Raw genomic sequence first — 13888 nt, 5'->3', positions numbered from 1 at the left:
CCGTCCTCCCGCCTCTCCCCCGCCGGGATAAGCTTTTAGCCGCATCCTAGCCGTGCAGGCTAACGGCCACGCAGCAGCTCTCTGCGGCTTCTCGCTGTTCCAGCCAAATGCCGCCACACAACACCATATAATTAAGAGCTGTGGATGTGAGCAGGCAAATGCAAAGCAATTTCGGACGAGTCGAGAGGCTGAGAGAGACGGAGGAGGGAGTAGAGGGGGAGGATGGTGGTAAGCCAACGGCGGCTTCAATCTAATTGGGCCATATCAATTTATTTCACATTTCTGAAATGTCACGCCACATTGTGAAGCTAAGCAAATTTGCATACGTACTGCGGCGTGTTTTTACATCGGCAGCAGAGTGTGGATGAAATAAATAGAGACAGGTATAAATAGAGGAGAGAAAATGTAGAGGAAAATGCCAGGGCCTTTCTCCCTCTCTCTGAATGCTATCGAGTGATGAGGGTGTGGCAACACTGCAGACAATGGCAACTCGTCTGATGTATTCTGTGATGCTTCCTGATGAAGCTTTCAAGCAGGTGATACTGGAGACAATTTTTGCATTTTAGAGAAGAAATGGCAACCAATAACCAGCAGCAACTTCCACCAATAATGACCACCCAGCAGCCAACAGGACAATAACTTACAGCCAATCATGCAACAGAACAATAATGAGTAAGACAACACACGTATAACAACTGGACGATGCCATAAAAACAGCAATAAAAAACAATGCAATGATCAGGAATACAGTAATGAGCAGTGCAACACCAAAGTCGATGAGGGGACTTCAATCAGTAACAACCTACAATACAACAAGAACCTGCAAAACTGCAAAACCAAGAAGAACACAAGCCAGTACCTACACTCTGCAACCAGTAAGAAACACTGGCAACAGAATATCAACAATCCAGCAACCAGCAGTTGTCACAACTACTGGTGACAGAACAACTAGAATCAGTAAAACAGATCAGCAGAAATCGGTACAAAAAAAGAAAAACAAAAGAGCGAAAACAAGGAACCTGTATTTAAGCAAAGGGAAATTTAATCATTTTCAGGTCAATAATAAAGTAGCATATAAGCAATGTGTTAACACTCAGCAGCAGTCAATAAAAACTGTAATATTAAAGAGATCGTTGATTTGTCTCCTTGCTGTAGTTTATAGAAGTACAGTGGAGGACATTTGCTCCCCGGGTGTCTCAACATTTATGTCCTCCTCCTGTCTGGTTCTTTCTTCTCCACTTTCACTCTTTTACAGTTATTTCTTTGAAACGTCTTCTTCCTCCTACTTTCCTCTTACATCTTCATCACACCACCACCCTCTGTTGATGGTCTTCCAATTCAAAACCAATTAGAAGTGCTTATTTCTGAAGAGCTTCAACTTCATCTTTCTGTCTCTCTTTCTCTCTTTTCTGCCCAATTGCTCTGTCTTTCCACACACACACACACACACACACACACACACACACACGCACGCACGCACACACACACACACACACACACACACACACACACACACACACACACATAGAGACACAGTCACACACTCTGGACATGTTTTGCTTTGCTATTTGAAGTCATTAACAGATGAGTGTTTAGCAAACAGCAGCTAAGAGCAGTTTGACATTTGACTCTGACAGACCTCTCTCTTCTGTCTTTGTCACTTTGTGAGTGTGTGTGTGTGTGTGTGTGTGTGTGTGTGTGTGTGTGTGTGTGTGTGTGTGTGTGTGTGTGTGTGTGTGTGTGTGTGTGTGTGTGTGTGTGTGTGTGAAGACAGAGAAAGCAAGAGGTTCTTAAAAAGTAAATTAGTGTGCACTGTATGTAGAGGCATGTGCGAGGAGAGGGATAGAAAGTGAAATTGTGTGTGTCAAGTGTGCTTGCATATTTTTGAGTGTTTGTGCATGTGTGTGAATGTGTGTGTGAATGGGTGGATGACTGGATATGTAAAGCGCTTTGGGGTCCTTAGGGACTAGTAAAGCGCTATATAAATACAGGCCATTTACCATTTATGTGTGTTGATGTGTGCGTTGGATCGTGTATCTAGCACTTAAGGCAAAACTAAGCACAGAAGACAAGAGAAAGAGAGAGGTCAGCAGCAATGTTCACCTTCTTTACGTTCCTGTGTGTGTGTGTGTGTGTGTGTGTGTGTGTGTGTGTGTGTGTGTGTGTGTGTGTGTGTGTGTGTGTGTGTGTGTGTGTGTGTGTGTGTGTAAGTAAGAGTGAGAGAAAGAGACATCAGAAGATAGCAGAAAATAAAGCCAAATCAAAGATCGTAGAACAGGAGTTCACCATGGACCAACAAGAAGCAGTCACAGTCCACTGATCCTTCTGCTTCTCCAGCTTGTGAGACTATTATTGAGACAGAAAGCAAATAACAGCTCTGATTGTTTTGTCGCTAGTCATGACTAAATGTCATGCCATCCTAAACCTCAGCCAGGAAGAGTGGGATGCCCACATCAAATGGCTTGTCAAGCAGACGACTGGGGAGACTTGCTGTCCCTGAAGACTTCTGCCCAGACATGAACCAAAAAGGTCCGCAGGGTGATAATGAAAGCACTGCAGCAGACGTTCTGCAGCATGTGCCTGCTGGAGTCTAGAGTTTTATTCACTGCAGAGCACACCACCAAGACATTTTTTGATGCAGGTATACTGGCAGCCATTGTTTTAATGATGTAGTGTAGAACTATCCCTTTGATTCTTGTAATATTGTAGGGTCTTTACCTTACAATGCAAAGCACCTTGAGGCGGCTGTTGTTGTGAATTGGTGCTATATGAATTTAGTTTGTCACTGATTTGTCACATCCAAATTAACATTACGGTTTTTCAAGGAAAGGTTTGGTGTTCCAATCATGTATAAATATGATTTTTAAAAGGTGTGGACATTAACCTACACCTATCAGTAACCCTACACTGGTCACAGATGACCTTATTCATTTTAAGAGGTTAAAAAAATGCCTCTATCTTTCTTATAAAACCAAGTAAGAGGAGAGTGAAGACTCAAGTTATAACTTGAGAAAGAGAAAAGAAAACAGAAAAACTAACATTTTCAAGGAATTTTCTATCTAATAAAAGAAACTTTTATTTTGAAAGTACAGTGTTAATAATAATTATAGGCGTAAATAAACCATTTTACACTGCCACAAAATGTGAATAGGTTTACTTTTGTTGCAGGTTCAGTATTGTATTAACAGACCTGTCAGTCACTTAAATTATGAAAACCCTTCACACTGGAGTTATAGAACAATCACTTGACATGTTTTTGCTCGTTATTATTATTTTTATTTTTTCACATTTATCAAACAAAGATAGGGAACATAATGGCATGCTCTCAGTGAAGCAATCATGATAATAACACAGTACTAAAATACTAAAAAAAAAAAAAAAAAGCAAAATACACCACTCAGAGAAAGAATTCAGCTCTGTGGAACCATTGTATTCCAAGCTAAGTATCTAATCTACATATCACATAACCTTTTGATTATAACTGCTATTTATGTGATAAAGTGAAGTGTGTGTTCTTGCTGTGCATGCTAGTGGCTTCATGGAATCTCCTTCATGTTGGAGCTCTAATTGTTTCCACTAGGGGCCTTTCAAATATTTTATAATGCCACTGATTAAACATACATACACCTAAATGTGTGGAAATCTGACATGCAATAACAGAACCAAACATTATTTTATATTTATAATGAATATTTTAATGATGTTAAAGCACACACACAGAAGAACGTAGTTACAGTTGTAAATGAAAAGAAGTGTAGTCAGCCATTAAATTGCTAGGTACTTTAATCTATAACAACTGCAGTATATTAACATGTGTATAGAATAACAATAATAAGGTGTCTTTTAACCTTAGCAAAGTTCCAAGTGTTTTACAATGTGCTTCATAGCGTGTCTGTGTTCATAAATGTTGCTACACTGCTTACTGTTGGTCAACTGTAAATTGTAAAATTGTAAATTTTAGACTGTTATCAACCCTTTTTACTTCAAAGTGTATATTTACTCCCCTTACCTCAGTCTTAAAGTGTATATTTATTCTTACTCTTCCTTCTTTTGCACTGAATGGAACTGGAGCCTCGTTGTCTCGTCTCTCTATACACTGTACTGCATACAGCAGAGATGACAATAAAGTTTACTTTGACTTTGACTTTGACTGTGAACACAGACACACGAATGCCACTAAAGACCATCCAAGGCATTGGCCTGCTATCAGGAGGAACCTGAGGTTCAGATTTTGGTCCAAGGTTACTTCACCATGTGGAGGGGCCAGGGACTGAACTACTATCTCTAATTTTAATGGACCACCTACTCTACCAACTGAAAAGTGTAAATTACTCACCTAATTTTATGAATTGGTCCGATCCTGTAAAAAAGGATTGTGGTTTTGTTCCCCTCCAAAACTCACCTGTCTGTAATTCAAGGACATTCACGGAATAATCCAATCCAGTGCAAAATTCCCAAGACTAGAGAATCATATCACTAGCACATATAAACTTTCTTCTTTCTGACAGAGGTTTACTGCTGTGCTGAGAACCAAAGTTTCCCAGTTGCCCCCCAGTTACAAATCCTTGTTATTTCTGAGGTTGCACATATTAAACAAATATGGAGAACTGCTTTCTTCCATTTGTGCAATATCAATAAGGGAGAGCATTTTTCTCTTATATTGACTTCCTTTCATTGGCTCCCTGTTCAATCCAGAATTGAATTCAAAATCCTGCTCCTCACATACAATTTCTTAAATAATCAGGCCCATCTTATCTTAATGACCTTGTAGTACCATATCACCCTATTAGAGCACTTCGCTCTCGCTCTGCAGGCCTACTTGTTGTTCCTAGAGTATTTAAAAGTAAAATGGGAGGGACAGCCTTCAGTTTTCAGGCCCCTCTTCTGTGGAACCAGCTTCCAGTTTGGATTCGGGAGACAGACACTATCTCTACTTTAAGATTAGGCTTAAAACTTTCTTTTTTGCTAAAGCATATAGTTAGGGCTGGACCAGGTGACCCTGAATCCTCCCTTAGTTATGCTGCAATAAGTGTAGGCTGTGGGAGGATTCCCATGATGCATTGAGTGTTTCTTATTCAGTCACCTTTCTCACTCACTATGTATTAATAGACCTCTCTGCATTGAATCATATCTGTTATTAACCTCTGTCTCTCACAGTGGTTCCCGAACTTTTTTTGTGGGCCCCCCTTTGCTTTACATGAAAAATGTTAGCGCTCCCCCCCCCCCACCCCCGCGCGCGTGCACGTGCGCACGCACTAACACATCCTCCAACCACACACACCCATATTTTGCTCCGTTGCGGTTTATTTCACACCTCAAACATTTAGTAAACAATTAAGCAAATACAAGTAATCTGCAATAAATGACAGGTAGTAAGAAAATAAACTACTAACTCTTTTATGCTACGTCCGCACCTACACGGGTATTTTTGAAAACGCAGCTGTTTCGTCCACACGTAAACGGCATTTTGAATCACCGAAAACTGAGATTTTTTAAAAACCCTTTTTTTGCGAGGAATGCAGAGTTCTTCACGCAACGTCTAAGGTATGTGCCTTTTATGAGATGAATTGCAGAATGGCAGATAGAGACAAAATACTGTTACTGTTAATCCTACTATCCTCAGGTTTTACATGCAGTTACTGTCCCTCCATTTACAAAGGCAGAGGTCACGGTGTAATTATTTTACTGTAGTTGGGTTTTTATTTCCTGTGTAATAATATTTAACATTGCTATCAATACATTTTTCAAAAAATCTCTCTCTGTGTAAAATGGGTTTAAAAACATAAGGAACTGTGGGATACTGTTTGTCTGTGATTTGAACCGGGGGAACAAATCGTGGCAGGATCAGCAGGATATTATTTTTATCCCGCTGTAACTTTACTGTATAAAGAGCTAACATCTCCAAAATGTCAGGAGTAGTTAGTCATTACAACAAGTGTTTGTGAACTAAAAATCAAGAATGTGGGATACTGTTTGTCCGTGATTTGGAGAGCCCAGCGCTGCTGGGGAAAACCAATCCTGCAGGGGAGCCTACCTCGGCACTTGTGCAGGTGAAGCCAAAGGGAAGATATGCTTCACCAGATTTTCTAGTCTTTGGCTTAGAATGAAGTTGGTTTGGAAACATATTCAGCTATGCTTCATCTCCTGCTTTGCGTTTCTGTGGGCGCCCCGTGATAGCAGTGTCCAAGCGTTTTGTTTTTTTCCTTTTCATACCACGCCCCTCTGCCATGGCTCTGCACCCCCCTAGGGGGCGGGTCTGTTAACACAGACCTTCCCAAAGTGTGGGAAGGTCTGTGTTAACAGACCTCTCCGAATTGAATCACACTTGTTATTAATCTCTGGCTCTCTTCCACAGCATGTCTTTTATCCTTTCTTCTTTCTCTGGCCCCACCCCTCCCTGAGTCTGGTTCTGCCGGAGGTGTCTTCCTGTTAAAAGGGAGTTTTTCCTTCCCACTGTCGCCAAAGTGCTTGCTCAAAGGGGTCCTTATGATTGTTGGGTTTTTCTCTGTATGTATTATTGTAGGGTCTACCTCACAATATAAAGCGCCTTGAGGCGACGGTTGTTATGATTTGGTGGTGTATAAATAAAACTGAATTGAACTGAGTTCTTGGTAAATAAATCTTTTCATGCTGCGTGTCTTGGGCCTTGGTTCAGATGAAATAAATGATGTTAAATGCGGCTTATAGTCCAAAGCACTTTGAGTGATCAGCAGGACTAAAAAAGTACTATATAAATGCCAATCTGTTACCAAATGGTAAAATGTGACTTTGTGTCAGATCAACAGTTTTACATTGAACCCTTTTATAACAAAGGTCTGTGTCAAAAATCAAGAAGACTCTACCAAATCAACATCAAGTTCTGAACAGCTAAATGAGTCCCAAGTCTGGATTTAATCAAGAAAATCCCAAGTCATGACCAATGGGTCTAAAAGCCTAAACAAAGTTTGAAGCCAAAACCAGAAAGTCCCAAGTTGCTGTCTTACAACATATCTTTTTATCTGTAGCACAAATTTCCAAAAAGAGTTACTTGGGTCAGTGAAAAGTGCTCCCACAAGATCAAAAAAAGAGGAGGAAATGATACATGTATGTGTCATAAGTTTGTTCTTTGTTCTATACTTACAGGCAAATGTTTTAGGAAGTGCAAGTAAAGTGAAGATGCTTACAAAGATATGACATTAATAGCGTTAAAGACAGTTGTGTCTTGGTATTGTAATTGCGTGTTGATCCTGTGTGAATATGTACTGGGTAACCACATCATCTTTGCCCTCTTTCTTTTTCTCTCACTCTCTTGCTGTCTTTGAAGTGAAGATGGAAAGCTGAGCCTGGCATTAGCCGTCTTGCTCGCCCCAGGGCCCGACACTAATATGTGAACGCTATTGAAATGAACAATACAGCCTTTACATTCATTACACAGAGCCATCAGTCACTGTTTAAACGGAATAACTGGATGCATGTGTGTGTGTGTGTGTGTGTGTGTGTGCGCGCGTGTGTGTACAGGTGAACAGTTGTGAGGAAGGGCTGGCATGGATATCACTAACATGCATTCACACAACACATGATACCTGTAGATACATGCACACATTTGTATTCTTTGTTCCTGACATCATTGTATAATACAGGTGTACACAGTGAGACATATAAGCACACTATTCGCTTCCAATCTCTGAATGTAAAACACCCAGATATCTCCATTACACTGCTAACACTTGCATTTTCTAACTACAGTGACAATCAGCTTTTGCTAACTTTTTCATACATGCTACATGATTGGATTGAAGTATCTGGGGGTTAGTTTCAAGAGCTAATGTTATGCTTTATAACTGAGTGGCCATAAGCTGCGATATGGATGGAACAGAGAAAATTTGGTTAGCCTAAGACACCCAATAACTGTCTAGATTGTGAAATACTTTTTTAAAATAACACAGTATAGATATTTTAGCAAGTTTGTTTAGCTATAGCCAGTCTTGGTAGCCAGGAATTAGCCCGCCAGGCAAAAGCCCCCAGACAACATAGCCCCTGGGATCCCTGGGACACACAAACCCACGATAAGGTAGCGATTTGTGGAGGGGCGAAGGGAGAGAAGGGAGCGGGAGGTTGACTGCAGCGGCTGCAGTGATGTGGACGCTGTACCGGTCTGTTGTGGTGAAGACAGAGCTGAGTGTAAAAGCAAAGCTCTCAGTTTACCGGTCGATCTACGCCCTAACCCTCACCTATGGTCACGAGCTGTGGGTAGTGACCAAAAGAACGAGATCGCGAATATAAGCGGCGGAAATGGGCTTCCTCCGAAGGGTGGCTGGCCTCTCCCTTAGAGATAGGGTGAGAAGTTCGGCCATTCAGGAGGGGCTCAGAGTAAACCCGCTGCTCCTCCACATCGAAAGGAGCCAGTAGAGGTGGTTCGGGCATCTGACAAGGATGCCCCCTGGGCGCCTCGTGGGCAAGGTTTTCCATTCATGTCCCACCGGGAGGAGTCCCCAGGGCAGACCCAGGACACGCTGGAGAGATTATATCTCTCGGCTGGCCTGGGAACACCTTGGTGTTCCCCTGGATAAGCTGGAGGAGGTGGCTGGGGAGAGGGAGGTCTGGGCTTGTCTGCTTGGGCTGCTTCCCCCGCGACCTGGCCTCGGATAAGCGGAAGAAAATGGATGGATGGATGGATGTTTAGCTATATTTCAGGGTAAATAGCCCATGAGTTTGTTGACAGAGAATTGCAAAGTATGGCATTGCATGTGAACACATTTTTCCAAATTCTGCCAGTGCAGTGGAGGACAAATTGCATCAATATATATGAATTCCACTTCTAATCCATATGCAGCACAGATGATCCTGTACACCACTCTAGCCACTTGGTTGTTCCTCCCAGTGTACTCAGGTCCCAGCGTGCATCTTATATCCTGCTATTATGTACTGGACCGTGTTGGGAGCACCTTTGCGACTTGGGTCCTGTCACCCATGGGAGACTCCTACCTCTATGCAACTGGTAGGATTTCTTGATGTCAGACACTTCCTGCATCAGCCCATGATACATGTTTCTTATCCCCATCAAAGAGTGACTAAAGCACTCTTTGGGCATCTCATCTTGGGGCCCATGTTCCGGATGTATTTTTCCTCTTCGGCTGTGGCTCTGACACTCATTAATCCATATCTTTCCTCTTTCTAATGCTCATAGAGGCTCAGAGTGCTGGATTTCAGAAGCCTCCATGTTTTATGCAGAGTTTTCATGTCTTAACATCAGTATTGTTCCAGCTGGCACCTGATGGTCTGTAATGTGACTGTATTCCCGGTGGACCTTATTCCAGGTGAGGTGGCTTCTCGGCATCTGTAGAGACAGCATTAGGTTGTGGATAACTTTATTGCATCTTCATCATGATTCCTGCTGTCTTGTGGGATAACCAGGTGTTTAATGTCTGCTATTCTGCCTTCTAGCAATCCCACCCCTGCAGTTTCGATCTCTTTTGGTGATTCGGACTGGATACGTGTGCCAAACAGCACAAATGTCACAAGTGACATTCTGATGTCCTCGACCATGATGAGCTAGATCATTGAGTCAAGGGCGTAGATTTGGCATGGACGGAAGGGACATGTCCCCACCAATATCCAATGATTATTGAATTGTCCCCACCAAATTATTTGATCTCTTCGAGTGAAGAAAAACATAACCGATAGAAAGAAAAAAGAAGATCTGTCAACATCCCATTCACCTAGCGGTGCAGAAAGAGTTAAATTACGTTCTCTACTGGAGTCCAACCTCATGTGACAAATATGGCCAATGTGATTGGCTGTGCCTTTCAGGGAGCTCTGTTTAGTTTTAGCAGCGGCAAGCCTGCGCTGCCAGGACCTGCAAGGAGGAGAGGAGGATGGCAGCAAAACGGAAGAACCTGGATATAAGAAAGTATTTTTCAAAGAAACCTGTAAGTCACTTAAAGTCAAGTTCACTCATATAATGTGTCCAACATAATAACGTTACAGGCTATGCTAGGCTTTGGCCCACATCAGTCTAAAATTGTATGTAACCATGAATAACGTGTTTTGGAAACTAACTGCACAGCAGGCGGCACTATTAGTTATCTCAGTCTCCCAGAGTAGCATTTCTAATTTTGATTGAAACTGTCAGAGAAAACGGCAGCCTCGAGCAAGCCAGGATATTAGTTTACAGAGGCTGTTAAAATTATATGTCTAACGTTAAAATGATGGTGACACAATAATTTCATCCTAATGGTACTGACATATTCATAGGGTTAATTTTTGAGACAAAATATCATGAGGTAGTCATGATTTTGCAAATATTCCACCTTGTAGTGCAGTTTGCACAAATTGTTTTAAAAATGCACTCACACTACTAGGGATAGGTATTGATAAGATTTTCACAATTCCGATTCCATTTTCAATTCTGTTTAACAATTCGATTCTTTATCGATTCTCTTATTGATTCTTTTTTTTAACACTAAGGTCAATTAGCTTAGAACTTTGTTTTATATCTTCTCTTTGAACAAGATAGAAATTAAGGAGTAACATGGCCTTACAAACCCAACAGTGAGATCTTAAGAGATCCACAGCCTGCGGCTCTTCAATGGGGTGTCACAGGATCCCCAGGAAAAAAAAATTGTAACTGTAAAACAATAAAATAAATATTCTTCTGTAGCAATAACAAAGTATAACATAAATTATTCTATAGCAATTACACAAGAATATCCAGTAATGTCCCTGCCTACAATTAAACACATTCACTTACTGAAAATCATCTGCTGTGGGAAATGGGTTCAAGCTTTTTACCACAAACTTAGTCACTGCTTGGTGACATTCGTCTATCCTGGCCTGAAAGGAGACGCTACCGACAGACTGCAGCGAGAACTGCCAGCATCTGAGCCAGACTCTGTCTGTGTCTCTCATCATGGTCACCTAAATGCACAGTAATGGCAGGTTTTGTAATAAAGCAGATCACGCTAACATAATATGCACTGTTAGTTGATTATTTACCTGCCGCATTAACGGGAGAGGACGTGCAAACGTTACCGCTGCTGCTGGGTTGACATTCACAAGTCCGGAGCGGAATTAAAAACACGACATTCATTTAAGGTCATCGCGTGTTTTGTGAGCAAATGCTTTTGCATATTCGTAGTGTTTCCTCCCTTAAATGAAATATCTACTTTGCAAGTATTGCAAGTTGCCCTGTTGTCATCCATTCTCGTAAAGTACAACCAAACTTTTGAGCGTTTGAGCCGCCATGTTTCCTGCCAGGTAAATGACGCTCCGCAACGTGGTGACGTCATTCGGGGCGACTGGAATCGATAAGGGAATCGTTTGCAAAAATGGCAAACAATTCCAAGGAATTGAAACAGTGGGAACCGGTTCTCAACAAAAACCGGTTTTTGATACCCATCCCTACACCCTACAAACATTACTGATGAGTCAAGATCTGCACAAATTGACAGAAACACTGAAGCAGCTACACATTTTATTCTTATTGTCATGTATGTCCTATTTGTCAGGTGACAGAAGAACCAACACAAAGCTCAGAGAGCAATGGTGATACAACATCACAGGTGGAATTGGATGATGACTTGGTGGTTCATTACTGTATTTGAAGCACATGTGTGACTGCATGTATGTGGAATGTCTCACTGTTATTTATCAGGTGACAGAGGCAGCTCTGCCATGTTGTAGCTCGGACAGAGGTGAAGAGGCAAGGTCACAGGTGACTGATGATTTGGTGCTATAGATGTAAAACCAATATGCCAGCAGTTGATCTCAGTTAACGAGAGGAGCAGGCATGTGTTTGGCTCCTTCACATAGTGGACATTGAGTTGTTGTGTGGGGCATGTCTGTTCCTGTAAAAGTAGTTCATGTTTAGAATAAAAAAATCCCAGCTCACTGAGTTGATTGGGGCAATAGTGTGCATAAATGTTGCATAATTTTGCTGAGAGATCTTTTACTTTGTGGTAATCTTAGATGAGTAGTTTTATGGACAAAAACCACCAGGTCATTCAGTGTTCCCTTAGTGCTAATCTGTAAGAGATGTTGGTGTAATATAACTGAAGTAATGTTGTTATGTCCTTAAAGTCATATTCTTTTATTGTCATGACTGTATTTGAAGCTATTTTTATACCTGATTTATATGGAATATGGTTGAAGTAAACTAAAGTCTAAAATACTTAATCAGTCATTTGTTTAACATTAATTTAACATTATATAATTCACATATAAAACTATGAATTGTAATTTTAAATGGTTTAAAAGCATGTAGAATAGCATATGTAGGCAAGTATATTTCTCCTTTATTTATCAAGAAGCAAAGACAAAAAGGAAAAAAAAAAGAAACAGGGCAGGGTTCGGTGGTTGAATCATTCATCCCCACCAATACCAAAACCAAATCTATGCCCTTGCATTGAGTCGTTGTCTTACTCACTCCTGCTGTACAATTTGATGCCATCCATGTACAGCAGGTGGCTGATATCCACTCCACTCCTGGATTTATTTCCATACTGACTCTGAGCAGTTTTAGGGGAGTGAGGCTTTGAGCAAGCCTCTGGCAGAACCAGAGTCAGAAAGGGGCACTCATGTGTCATGACCAGTTGGGGGTGATGGGAATATCTAGGTATCACCTTGTTCTGTTCTGCAGCATGAATGAGCTAACAGCACAGCAGCCCATAAACCACTTCTCAGTCAGCTGCAGGTTCAGAATAGTTCACTAGGACCTTCAATGCAGATTATGGATTACCACGACCAACTGTAATCCAAGATGGTGTAGTTAGTCATGTTTCAAAGAAATCTATCATGTACACTCAAACTCGTGAATTATGATATATTACAGCTCTGTGTTTCATGTTCTATTTGATTGTTCAGTTTGCGAATCTTACTGAATCACAGTCATTCTAGACACTGTGTAAATAATAAAAAAATAAATTAATTAAACAAATAAAACCAAAATTCACTCATTTTAAACCTGGCAAATCCATATTTTACCCGGCATTACATTAAAAATGGGCGTAATTCTCTCCTGGAAATCAGTGCATGGGCTCAAGAACACTTTCAAAAGTTACTAGATGTGAACAGTTTGTCATCCACAAATGTAAAAGCCATATGTGCAATAGTGCCTATAGAACTGACAGCTTGCACATGTGTCATTTGGCTTGCATCAGTGCCAAAAGTATATACAGTTTTTGGAGCAAAATAGATGGTATTTTTTTCATGGAAGGCCTTTCATATTTTAGTAAGACAGTCCAAACTGCTTAAGACCTCTATTACAAGAGCATGGCTTCATAGTAGAAGAGCCCAAGTGCTGATTTGGCCTGTCTGCAGTCAGACCTTTCACCAGTTGACAACATTTACATTTTACAGCATCCCAAGTGTTCTTTTGCTGGCACTTTTGTTTCCTCACATATTTAAGACTTTCCATTTTATAAGTAAGACTTAGATGCTGATGTAACTGGGTTACTGGCATTTAAGCTAACATGAGAGCCACCTGTAGTTTTGTTTTCTATACAAAACTTGTTTTTATTCTTTTCAGTTTTGAATGAAAAAATATATATCTTAAGCTTAGCTGTACCTTTTTATGTTTTGCCTTATTTTCTGTCATATATATCCTATTACAGTGGAAATTGTTATATTAAACATGGCTAGTGTAGGCCACAAACTGTAAGAGTCAAGTTTTCGTGCTCAGTAAAGTGGATGTCCTGACTGCCATCTACCTGCTGTTCAATTGTTTGGTTCACATGGTTAGCCAGTCAGAAGAAAGTTAGCTTAAAGCAGAAGGGAACTTAAACAGCTGCTTCCTGAGTCTGGTTCTGCCGGAGGTTTCTTCCTGTTAAAAGGGAGTTTTTCATTTCCACCTTCGCCAAAGTGCTTGCTCATAGGGGGTCATATGATTGTTGGGTTTTTCTCTGTATGTATT

The sequence above is a fragment of the Astatotilapia calliptera genome, chromosome 19 (genome assembly GCF_964374335.1).
Source record: "Astatotilapia calliptera chromosome 19, fAstCal68.1, whole genome shotgun sequence".
NCBI classification, from domain to species: domain Eukaryota; kingdom Metazoa; phylum Chordata; class Actinopteri; order Cichliformes; family Cichlidae; genus Astatotilapia; species Astatotilapia calliptera.
Note: the sequence above shows the minus strand (reverse complement) of the source record.